The sequence below is a fragment of the Amblyomma maculatum genome, unplaced genomic scaffold, assembly GCF_055883805.1.
Source record: "Amblyomma maculatum isolate TAMU_Amacu unplaced genomic scaffold, ASM5588380v1 scaffold_81, whole genome shotgun sequence".
Taxonomy (NCBI): Eukaryota; Metazoa; Arthropoda; class Arachnida; order Ixodida; family Ixodidae; genus Amblyomma; species Amblyomma maculatum.
In genome coordinates, this window is record NW_028146806.1 from 56,432 (window position 1) to 69,370 (window position 12,939).

Below are 12,939 nucleotides of genomic sequence, written 5' to 3' on the forward strand. Positions count from 1 at the left end.
TGAGGCTGGTTTGCCTGCTAAAAATATTTACATGCGTGCTTCACCTCGTAGCACACACTGTACAAGACTGGCACAAACACGAATAGGAAAAAGTAAAACACTCACCAAAGTGCACTCCGCCCGCGCCGGCTTTTCGCCCAGAATCCAAAACGCCTGCGACTGTTGAACTTCTTAAACACGTCCTCCTTGCGCAGAAGCTGCCACCCAAGAGCGGATTCCTCCGAAGACTTAAATGCGTACGTTCGCGCTCCAATTTGAACAAAACGATCTTCGTGATAATCACCAGCGAAAAACCTACATACGGTGCTTCGCTCACAGTGCAAGATGCGACCACGGTGGCGGGAAAACGCCAACTGAACTGGCACATCGCCGCACTCAGCCTACCCGCGTCTGCGTGCAAAGAAAACGGGGCGCAGAACAGCTTCGGTGAAAAGGGGGAGCCGCCGCCCCCGCTGCGCGACTCCAGCTATGCTGCAGCCAAGGTCATCTCCGTGAAGACAAACCACGGAGAAGGCAGAGAGCAGAGACCCAGAGGGAGCAACCCCTCCCCCCCCTCCCCCTTTTTCCCCCCAGCCGACAGGAAGTAACCCTCGACCCTCTGGACATGCTGGCGCCGTTCGCGGCACGGGGGAAAGATGGGAGTGGACAGTAGCAAGGCAGTGGCCGAATGCTTCTTTGAAAAGACGAGTCGCCGATAGAAGACGCGTGTAATCCTATATTTTTTTTTCTTTTTATTTCATACGCGAATGTTTTTGCTATGCGTGTTAACTCTATAGTATGCGTGGGATCAATCCGTCATTATTAGAACCTCTCAATGTTTCAAGTGACTTCATTTTAGCACGGTGTCCACTTTAAGAAAGGAAGGAAAAGAAAAAAATAACAGTTAAATTCTCCAAAGACATACAGCGGTGGAGGATTCCAATACAGACTGCACCTCATTTTTGCCCCCGCAGGGGGCACCTGTTAAAGCAGGTGTTTGTGTGTTTTGTGCGACACCACGGACCCCGAGCACCCACGCTTAGCCGTGCGTGGCATCGTCGTGTCTGGGGAAAAGGGGATCCTGGTGGTTGAGCCGATGCCGAGTGTTTGGACCTTTAAGGCCCCTCGGCGGAGGCAACACACCACTTTGGCCCACGCTTCCCATAGACGGCACCTCCGGGCTGACCCACCCGGGGGAAATCGGCAGTCGCCTTTTCCTGTCCTCCTCTCCATCTTTCACTTTCCTGTCATCTATCCTACAACTCTCCTGTCCTCTACTCTCTTCTTGGTTTTTTTCCTTACTTCCCGGCGGCGAGGGTTAACCTTGTGTGGCTGACTACCCTGAGTTGAGCCATATTAGGTTATAGTTAAGGTATACAGCTGGCGTGGGCAGGGCTTTTTTTTAGGCACCTGTCCCGTCCCCTTGTTGGACTCCATGGTGGGTGGCTGGTACCATAACCGAACAATAAAATAAATTTTATGGCTTCTTCCCTTTCCGCAACTGATCGCCCTCCCGCCAAGAGAGGGCGCACCGATGTGACGAACAAGTTTTTCACTAAAAATGTAAACAGCTTCCCCCGCTTTCATGTCATTCACTCCGAACAAGCAGAAAAAACTGCCCGTCAAGTCTCACCGTTCCTTGTGACAAAGACTCTCACAGACACAATAGGTCCAGGCTACAAAGTCAAAAAGCTACCAAATGGTGACCTCCTCTTAGAAGTGCTGTACAACCACCAGTGCGAAAAGCTAGCAGCTGTTACATCATTCGGTGATGTCCCTGTCACAATCTCACCACACCGCTCACTCAATACAGTTCGTGGGGTCATTTCAGATAATGACCTCAAGTTTCTGACCGAAGAAGAATTGCTCGAAGGACTCAAGGACCAAAATGTCATCAACGTTTACCGAATCAAGATCAGGCGAGACAACAAAGAGATCCAAACTAAGCACATCGTCTTGACATTTGCGCTGAGCACCCTTCCAGACTCCGTTGAAGTAGGATACACAAAGCTGCAACTCAGACTGTACATACCTAACCCACGTCGCTGTTATAACTGCCAGAGATATGGCCACAGCTCCCAGAGCTGCCGAGGCCGACTCACCTGCGCAAAATGTGCTTCAAATGAACATGCCACTGACAACTGCCAAACTGAACCAAACCTTTGCGTAAACTGTGAGGGCAACCACCCAGCATACTCAAGATCCTGCCCAACATGGAAGAAAGAAAAAGAAATTGTAACCTTAAAAGTCACTGAGAACATTACATTCGGAGAGGCGAGAAAGCGGCTTTCATTGGTCCAAAGCCCAACTTACTCCGTTGTGACGCAACAGGGCGCAGCGTCACAGCGTGCTTCGGCACCCGCCCAGGTCACGGGTAGTGACCCTGGTGTGGAGCCATCCGCGCCCACGGTGGCTGCAGCTGGCGCTGCTCCACCACCCCCAAAGCAGGCTTCGCGACCTTCCAGGTCTGCGGGGCCCAAGGCCTCTTCTCACACGGGGAGGCCTACTTCAACCGTTCCGGTGTGTTGTCCGCGGTCATCCAGCGTGTCTGAAGACGCGATGGACACGACAACACAGGGTAGTCCTGTGCCGTCAAGACGGCGGGACTCCTTAGAGCGTGCAAAAAAGGACAAGCCCCGAATCACGGGGCCAAAAACAACGTAGTCTCTATTTTACTCATATAGCTTAAGATGGCTTTTGTAATAAACTGGAATTGCAGGGGACTGCTTAATAACTTAAGCGACATAAAAGACATTTTAGCAACATATTCACCTGTGGCCTTATGTCTGCAGGAAACAAACCTGAGTCCTCTACATGTGAATATTCTTAAAAAATACAAAGTCTTCCGCCGTGATCGAGAGCAGGCATGCAGGCTCTCGGGCGGTGTTGCCATCATAGTTAAAAACAATATTGCATCTCGTGAACATAGGCTCAAAACTCGGCTAGAAGCAGTAGCTGCCACACTTATCACGTATAAAACAATCACAATTTGCAGTATTTATATAGAGCCACACTTAAAAATAACACTCCATGATATCGAAGACCTTTTCAGCCAACTGCCAGATCCATGCGTAGTAGTTGGCGATTTTAACGCCCACTCTTCTTTCTGGGGCAGTGAAAAAACTGACACGAGGGGCCAAATTTTAGAAGACTTTATTCTGTGCAATAATATCTGCTTACTTAACACCGGAAAACCCACTTACTGCTCCCCGAGCTCCGGTAAACTGAGTTTTATTGATTTATCTTTCTGCTCATCATCGGTTCTTAGCGATTTTAAATGGGATGTCTTAGATAATCCGCATGGAAGTGATCACCTACCTACAACAATCAGTCTAACATCATCACCATCTATAATTCAAACCAAACCAAGATGTTGGAAGCTGCATTTAGCAGACTGGAAGCTTTTTAAAGAGAAAGCCGACTTGAGAAAACTATTTGCCGAAGATTTTAATGTCGACGAGTTAAATGAAAGATTTACCTCTTGTATTTTAGCCGCCGCACGCCAAGCCATCCCTCAATCATCTGGAGTTGTGAGACAGAACTGTAAAGTGTGGTGGACAAAAGACTGCAGGGAGGCAAAGAAAAAACAAAATAAGGCGTGGAGTATATTTCGCAGGTACCCCACACAAGAAAATCTCCTAATTTTCAAAAAGGCTAGAGCTAAAGCCCGCTATGTGCGTCGTACTGCTGAAAAAGCTTCATGGCAGCATTACATCTCTTCTATAAACAGTCATATAACATCCAAGGATATGTGGGCACAAGTAAATAAATTAAATGGCAAGTACTCCCCGTTTACAGTTCCTCTCCTTACAGACCCAAATACCCAGACAAGCATTCAAGAGCAAGCGGACATTTTAGGTGAACATTTTTTCATGGTATCTAGCTCATCACATTATTCAGAATCATTTTTAAAGTATAAAAGCCAAGCAGAAAGACAGAAATTACCTACTACTGGCAGCGTTCACGAATCATACAACAGTCTCCTTACACTACAAGAAATAAACACAGTTCTCTCTTCCGGCAAACGTACAGCACCAGGCCCAGATGAAATACACTATCAAATGCTAGCCCATCTTTCTGAATCCTCAGTTGAAGCACTCTTAAAATTTTTTAACAAGGTATGGATGTCAGGAGAAATACCGCAGGCCTGGAAGAAAGCCATTATTGTTCCGTTACTGAAACATGGAAAGCCACCAACATCCCCAAGCAGTTATAGGCCCATAGCACTAACGAGTTGTATCGCTAAATCGTTTGAAAGTGTTCTAAATATCAGGCTCATGTTTACACTTGAATCTCGCAAACTTCTCGACACACGCCAATGTGGATTTAGAAAAGGATGTTCGACAACTGATCATCTTGTGCGCTTGGAAAATACGGTACGAGAAGCATTTATACGCAGACAACATTGCCTTGCCGTATTTTTTGATTTAGAAAAAGCTTATGACACAACGTGGAGGTATGGAATCCTACGTGACCTGGGTGACCTTGGCATCCGCGGCAGAATGTTAAAATGCTTGAAAGAGTTTTTGTCCGACCGTTCTTTCCAAGTTCGTCTCGGTGCTACTCTGTCAAAACGTTTCACTCAGGAGAATGGTGTCCCTCAGGGGTGCATCTTGAGTACCACGCTGTTTATAGTAAAAATGAACTCCATAGTAAAAATAATCCCAACGACCATCATGCATTCAGTCTATGTCGATGACCTACAAATAGCATGTACATCCTCTAATGTATCAACGTGTGAGAGACAAATTCAATTAACAGTGAATAAACTAGCGACATGGGCAGATAGAAATGGTTTCAGGTTCTCTGCACAGAAATCAATAGCCGTTTTATTCTCACTTAGACGAGGTTTGCAAGTGGACCCTACAGTTTACCTCAATGACATTGCTCTCCCAGTAAAACACGAACATAATTTTCTAGGCATTACTTTCGACAGAAAGCTTACTTTCCTCCCCCACATAAACACCCTTAAAAAGAAAGCCTCCCAATCTTTAAATATACTCAAAGTGCTGTCACGTAAACGCTGGGGAGCCGACAGGACATGCCTTCTGCAGATTTATCGTTCAGTTGTACGTTCGAGCTTGGACTACGGTTGCATAGTCTACGGTTCCGCAAGACCCTCATACCTAAAACGACTAGACCCAGTCCACAACCTAGGTCTGCGTCTTTCGACCGGGGCATACAGGACGTCGCCTGTGCGAAGTCTGTATGTAGAAACCAACGAACCATCTCTTGAGGACAGAAGAACCATGCTAACTTGTTCATACATTCTTAAGATCCGTTCGCTACCAACACACCTCTGCTACCCCATAGTAACAAAGTGCCCGTCCAGAACCCTGTTCAACAACAAACCGCAAGCAGTCAGACCCCTTCTCCTCCGCTTCGAACAGATGTGCGAAGAAATAAAAATACTCGATACACTCCCCGACATTGCACAATGCCCTGATCCATTACCCCCTTGGTATAAATTTCCCTGTGTATGCGACCTTACTTTAACACAGTTTGACAAACAACAAACTCCACACGAACACATATTACAAGAATTCCTGACATTAGAGGAAAAATACAAAGACCACAATACATTTTATACCGACGGTTCTAAAACTACCTCATATGTTGGTAGTGGTGTCGTAGAAAACAATCGCCAGAAAACAGTTAGGTTGCCCAATTGTGCATCAGTGTTCACTGCAGAAAGTTATGCCATATCCATAGCTGTGGAAAAAATAATAAAATGCAATATTGAAAAGAGTATAATCTACACTGACTCCCTCAGCTTAATCACAGCATTACACTCTAAAAATGCAACAGAACCTGTAGTGGGAAAAATAATACATTGTATAACATCAGCCGAAACACGAGGTTACAAAATTAAATTCTGCTGGGTACCTAGCCATGTCGGAATCGTAGGTAACGAGACAGCTGACGAATGTGCAGCAGCTGCCCGAAAAGCAAAAATAGAAAAAGTAAATGTACCACGCAAAGATGTTTTGAAATTCATACAAAAAAAGCTCAGGGAAAAATGGCAAGCCTCATGGAAAAATGAAATAAACAACAAACTACACGTCGTGAAACCAGTTGTCGAAGAATGGAAGTCATGCAGTCACCAGAAACGCTTCATGGAGGTAATATTATGTCGCCTTCGAATAGGACACACGCATCTTACTCATAGTTACATTCTCAAAAAAGAAGATGAACCCATATGTGAAGACTGTGGACATGGACTGACGATAAACCACATTTTAATTTCATGTAAAAAACTCGAAAAGCTACGGAAAAAGCATTTCACTCTATTTTACACCAAACAGATACCATTCCATCCATCACTTCTCCTAGGAGAGAATGCAATTGTAGACATTTCATGTGTTTTTAGTTTCTTAGAAGAAACATCCTTCCTGAACAAACTATGATATCTTAACACTTCATTCCTTTTAAAAAAAACCATAATATACCTTGTGCTTGGCGCATGATAGCCTGAGTTGCTTATGCGCCATAAAACACAACACAACAACAACCTCATTTTGCGGCAAAAGCTACGGGCAAAAATACCTAGGCTTGGGCAGAATGTCAGACCCTGAAGCATATATATAGTGAACTTTGCAACTGGTTTAAAAAAGCTCTGTCCTGCCCTACATGGTAGGTTCAATCTAGGATCCTGTTTGTTAGTATGATGACTCACTGAACTTGTTTTATGATAATTATAAAATATGTCCTACCACTAAAGTTACCTTCTGCGACATACAGAAGCTGATTCATTACGGATTCTGATTGACATTCAACGATGTATTTGCATTATTAGTGGAGGCTTTGCCATCATGAAGTTTTTAGGGCATATTTTCACTGTGTTGCGAAGCTTGAGCTAAGTGTGCACCGTTAATATGTACTTTTATATAACATGAACGAGCACGCAACTGCATGCTGCTCTTATATTTCCCTCTGCAGAATGTGGCCAATAGTTGATTACAAGTGAGACCAAAAATTTATAACGAAATTGTCACATCATGTTCTTATCATTTGTGCCTAAAACTACTTAAAAACATGGGTCAGCATGAACAGTACACGCTAATTGTTCGTGAACGTTGAAAACTGACAACAAAAAGCACATAGAAAAAATAGCACAAAAAGTCTATTGGGTAGAGCACAATGAAAATTCTGTTGGCCCTGTAAAGATTGCACTCAGCTGGGGTTGAATGTCTATCGAAATTCAATAAATTCAAAAGGCGGACAATAGTCCAACAATAGAGTTTCAAAACTCATTTTTGTAAGGGCTTGACACTGTCTCCGATGTCACTAGACACATCCGTGCTTTTCAAGCTCTGAAAACAAGTCGTATTGCGCCGAAATTTGGGCGGCTAGCCAAGGCGCCTACCGTGGTCAGCCTTGATAAGACCATGCCCTACTACACTTTCCGTCGACTATCCGGCAAAACGTGCGGGAAGAACTTCTACGGCTCAACCCACTTCCCTGCACGAATCTGCTGAGTTATCTGTCCAGAGGGCACCTAGACGGCCGGCTTCACCCCCACAAGCGATTGCAGTGCAGCCTTTCTACCAAGCTCCTGAAGTTGCAGCTTCTATTGACTACCCGCCTATGCATTTTGCCAACCCGAATGCGTCAATGCTTGACGTCCGAAGGTACGACGTCGCCTCAAGTGCACCTAGATCTTCAGTTCGATCTACCAAGATTCCTGAGCAGTATGAGCATTCAGCCAGACCTACGATGCGCCCTGCTGTAGCTGGTTCTTATCCACAACAGCATTTTCTACCTTCCCCACCGATATGCTACCACTGCGGCGTCGAAGGTCACATCGCCACGTACTGCCGCAGTGAGTTCCCGCCCAGTTATAACCGCCCGGCGCCTCGAACAGTACCCAACAATCTGCAATACAACCCCGTGTTTCAGCAATCAAATATTCCGCGTGGGTATTACCGCTACATCCATAACGAGATTCTCCGCGACTATTCCCCTGCATCTGACAGAAGTGTCACTCCTCCACCCGTCTTCCGTGCGCGTCGTTCTCCATCACCGCGGCGGCGTTCCATGTTAGAACACTCCTCCGTGCTCAAGAAAGATTTTACTGGTCCAGAATGCGCTCGACGATTGAATAATACGTTGCTAGTTGCAAGCAATGTCAACTCCACAAACGTCTAACTGCAACTACATCTGGCTTGCTGCACCCTGTGAAGACTCCGTTTGCTCAAGTAGGCATTGACCTGATAAGTCCGTTTCTGAAGTCTCTGGGTGGAAATCGCTGGATTGTAATCTGCGTGGACTATCTCACGCGTTACTGTGAAACCACTGCTCTTCCATCTGCTACGGCGCATCAGGTGTCGCTTCCTGCTGCACTCAGTCATCCTACGACACAGGCCGCCACGATATTGTCATGACTGATCGGGGTCGACAATTCACTGCTATTGTTGTTGAAGAGCTCATGAGTTTGTGCCGTAACGTCCCGACATTCGACGCCATATACCATCCCCAGACAACTGGCTTGACTGAGGGCGTCAACAGAACGCTGATAAACATGTTAGCCATGCATGTGTATGCAGGGTATAAGAACTGGGACACCATACTACCCTTCATCACATGTGCGTTTAATACCGCCACGCATGAGACGGCTGGGTACAGTCCATTATTCCTGCTGTATGCCAGAGCGCCAGCTACTACATGGATACTATTCATCATCATCATCATCATCATCATCCGCCTCACTATACACACTACAGAGCGAACGCCTCTCCCATATTTCTCCACTTAGACCTGTACTACTTTGCCCTTCTCAAACTGTGAATATCTCTGCCTGGCTGACACCCTCTGTCTCGCCGAAGAAGCTCGGAGAATCGCCCGCTTACAATCTGGTGCTTCACAAGAACGTTCTAAAGTACGATACGATGCCAGTCAGGTACTCTATAAGCGATTTAGTCTGGCTGTGGCGTCCAATTCGGCGCCGCGGCTTACACCAAGAACTCTTGGCCCACTATGACTGTCCATATGTGGTTGTCAAACGCATCTGTGATATAACTTATGCAATTGCCCGCCTGACAGCAACGGGTCGTCGGTCTGCCAAAACTGAACTATGTCATGTTACCCGCTTGAAGGCTTGTCAGCCTCGCACTACTGACGAACACGCCCAGAGGGCTTCGGCTGAGTAGGGGGGAAATGTCACACTACTGACGACGATGAAGGATTGTGATGCTTTCAGAAGAAAGGGAAGAAGTGTTGGTGTGGGGGGGGGGGGGGGGGGGCTAGTAGGCTTCACTTTCTCCCTTTGCAACAGCACTGTAAATAAACACCGCCTTTCTTATTTTACCGTAACAATATAGTTCCGAACCTCGCAGCTGCGAATTTTGACTACGCGTTCTCTCAATTTTTTGTTTCGTTTCGGTGTACTCTTGACAACGTTTTCCTCCTTTATGACGTGGCTGCGAATTTCAGCACGCCTGTCACTGTCTTCCGGCTGGCGTTACATAAATTCGACGGCGCTTATGGCAGCCTTAGCGGCTTCGACGCTTCCAACTCATTCAACTCCTTTCAATCGGGTTTCACGAAGGACCGCTCTACTTCCACCAACCTTTTGCTCCTCCAGGCACTTATCAAGCATCTCAAGAAGGCAGAACGGCCCTTTTTTGCAGTCAGCTTAGACCTCCGGAAGGCTTTTGACTCAGTTTCCCATCATGCAATTTTTTCTGCGCTTGTGTACAAGCATTTCTCAAAATCCAATTGCACCTGCTTGAAATGTACACTAATTGTACAACTAAGTATTGGTGTTCAGGGTACACTGATAACGTCAAAGTCCCTCAAAAGAGGGGTATTACGCAAGGGGATCCTCTATTACCTTTTTTTTCAACTTTGTCATCGATCCTTTGCTCGAACAGCTAAACTCCAGCCCAGCCGGAGTGCACCTGGAGGACGCTTCTCTGTTAGCCTTGGCATTTGCGGATGATTTGCTTCTACTTTCTGACAGTTTTGAGGGCTTCAAGACACTCATAAGACATACTTCTAGCTATCTTCCGAATGTTAGCCTAGAAATTAATCCAACAAAAACGCAGTATTTTGGTTGGCGAGTAGATCATCAAAAGAAATGGTTCTACTAAAATCTTCCTGCTATCTCCATTAATGATTATGTAATTTACAGTAAACAACCTAATCAGCCAATAAAGTATTTAGGTCTACCTTTGTTCATCAACAATTGCCCATTAGTTGAGTCGGAAAAGGCTAGTGCGTTGCTATAACTTGTTTCCAAATCGTCTTTGAAACCATTTCAGAGACTTTACTGCTGGAGACAGCTGGTTCTCCCAGCATTTCTTTATGGCTCTTGCAATACCTTGTTAGTGAACCAGGAGGGTTGTCGTCTTGACAAGCTTATCCGAGTCAAAGTTAAGCGTACTTTTCACCTGCCTCTTGGGTTTCCTAACTCCCACATTTCGTTACCTACCAAGTGTGGTGGGTTAGGATTCATTTGACTTGAGAAAACGGCTCAGTCCGTTCAGCAATGCTTCGCCTCAATGAACTTTTTATTTTCAAATTGTTTTATCTTGAGTTAGAACCTCACTGCCGTCGTCTCAATGGGCTGTTTGAAATTCCCGATGGCATCACTTCTGCTAAGTCTGTTGAGGCTGCTCTCAAACGGGGTAGCGATAGATGGTGGACTAATAGTGTCACGATATGAAAACAAAGATCTCTTCGCCTACCAGCACCAAGCCCAGGCAAATACCTGGCTTAACTCTAATCTTCTGCGCGATGGCGATCGGATTAAGGCTTTTCGCCTCAGAACGAATCTGTATCCGACCAGGTCTTTATCATATAAGCGAAGTATACAGATCCTCCCGCTCAACTTTGTCGTCGTTGTGGTCTCCGCAAAAAGACAACTTTCCATACCTTGCAAGAGTGTGAGTCGATCGACTTTGCCTGAAAAGAGCGACACAATTACAGAGCCAAGCAAAGCGCTCGCTTGGCTAAGGAGAAACTTCCCAATGCAGCGGTCCGAGAAGAGCCTGTCTTCACTACCAACACACGGAAACGCCTGAAACCGGACTTGGTTGTTGAAACACCCAATGAGACCATCATTGTTGAGGTTGCTGTCGCCTGGGATGCAAACGAGGACTTCCTTACGAACAAATACAGAGAGAAAATAAAAAATATTCCACTCTTCGTTCTAAGTATTCTACCGCCAAGATATTCCAAGTGTTCCGAATGGCCTTTGGAGGGAGAGGAATGCTTTGTCCTGCTACGAGTGAAGGAGGCAAAGCTTTGGGATCATCCAAATGTGACTTAACTTGGCTCTCTTCCCTAGTTCAAATTTTAGGGAGCCTTATATGCTTGCAAAGATTCACCAGGAAAATAATCTGCAGCGCGCGCGACTGCAGAGGCATGGGGGGGGGGGGGGGGGGGGCTGCACTGTAAACCGTCTCTCTCTCTCTTTCTTTTGTTCCGGCTTACTTTGGGTTATTTTTCTTCTTTTATTCTTTAGTGCGTTAGTCGGCCGCTATTTTTCCATCTTTGTGGTTGTAGAATCCCAGCTCTGGCTTTCCCTCCATTGGTAGCTGTAATGCACCTCATGGAGCCGAAGCAGCTTCTTGCCAAACGCGGTGGGGCTAAGGCCCCGCTGCTTCGGACTCGGTGAAGCACAGCCCTAGAAGCGGCCACACCTACTCCTGTTACTTTTGCGCTGGCAGCGGAAATCTGCTGTTAGCCTTAGCGGCGTGCTCTGATATATACTTCCGAGCTTCGCAGCTGCGAATTTACCTGTCTTCCGGCTCGCATTACATAACCTCGATGGCGCTTATAGCAGCCTTAGCGGCTGCGACCCAGATAGTAGCCTTAGCGGCGTGCTCTGATATATACTTCCGAACTTCGCAGCTGCTAATTTACCTGTCTTCCAGCTGGCGTTACATAACCTTGATGGCGCTTATGGCAGCCTTAGCGGCTGCGACGCATGTAGTAACCTTAGCGGCGGGCTCTGATGTATACTTCCGAACTTCACAGCTGCGAATTTACCTGTCTTCCAGCTGGCGTTACATAACCTTGATGGCGCTTATGGCAGCCTTATCGGCTGCGACGCATGTAGTAACCTTAGCGGCGGGCTCTGATATAGACTTCCGAACTTCACAGCTGCGAATTTACCTGTCTTCTGCTGGCATTACATAACCTCGATGGCGCTTATGGCAGCCTTAGCGGCTGCGACGCATTTAGTCAACTTAGCGGCGTGCTCTGATATATACTTCCGAACTTCGCAACTGCGAATTTACCTGTCTTCCAGCTGGCGTTACATAACCTCGATGGCGCTTATGGCAGCCTTAGCGGCTGCGACGCATGTAGTAACCTTAGCGGCGGGCTCTGATATATACTTCCGAACTTCGCAGCTGCGAATTTACCTGTCTTCTGCTGGCATTACATAACCTCGATGGCGCTTATGGCAGCCTTAGCGGCTGCGACGCATTTAGTCAACTTAGCGGCGTGCTCTGATATATACTTCCGAACTTCGCAACTGCGAATTTACCTGTCTTCCAGCTGGCGTTACATAACCTCGATGGCGCTTATGGCAGCCTTAGCGGCTGCGACGCATGTAGTAACCTTAGCGGCGGGCTCTGATATATACTTCCGAACTTCGCAGCTGCGAATTTACCTGTCTTCTGCTGGCATTACATAACCTCGATGGCGCTTATGGCAGCCTTAGCGGCTGCGACGCATGTAGTAACCTTAGCGGCGGGCTCTGATGTATACTTCCGAACTTCACAGCTGCGAATTTACCTGTCTTCTGCTGGCATTACATAACCTCGATGGCGCTTATGGCAGCCTTAGCGGCTGCGACGCATTTAGTCAACTTAGCGGCGTGCTCTGATATATACTTCCGAACTTCACAGCTGCGAATTTACCTGTCTTCCAGCTGGCGTTACATAACCTCGATGGCGCTTATGGCAGCCTTAGCGGCTGCGACGCATTTAGTCAACTTAGCGGCGTGCT

The 12,939-nt window shown here is 46.6% G+C and overlaps 1 long non-coding RNA gene across 1 annotated transcript in view; it reads right to left on the reverse strand.

Annotated features, from left to right (window-relative positions):
- Nucleotides 1-2,482: 2,482 nt before the first annotated feature.
- Nucleotides 2,483-12,939, reverse strand: part of LOC146170674 (uncharacterized) — an 85,142-nt gene continuing 74,685 nt past the window's right edge. The window contains exons 3-4 of the long non-coding RNA XR_014703144.1: nucleotides 3,458-3,544; nucleotides 2,483-2,588 (exon numbers count right to left, since the gene is read on the reverse strand). This is a non-coding gene — a long non-coding RNA (uncharacterized LOC146170674). The remainder of the gene's footprint in view (nucleotides 2,589-3,457; nucleotides 3,545-12,939) is intronic.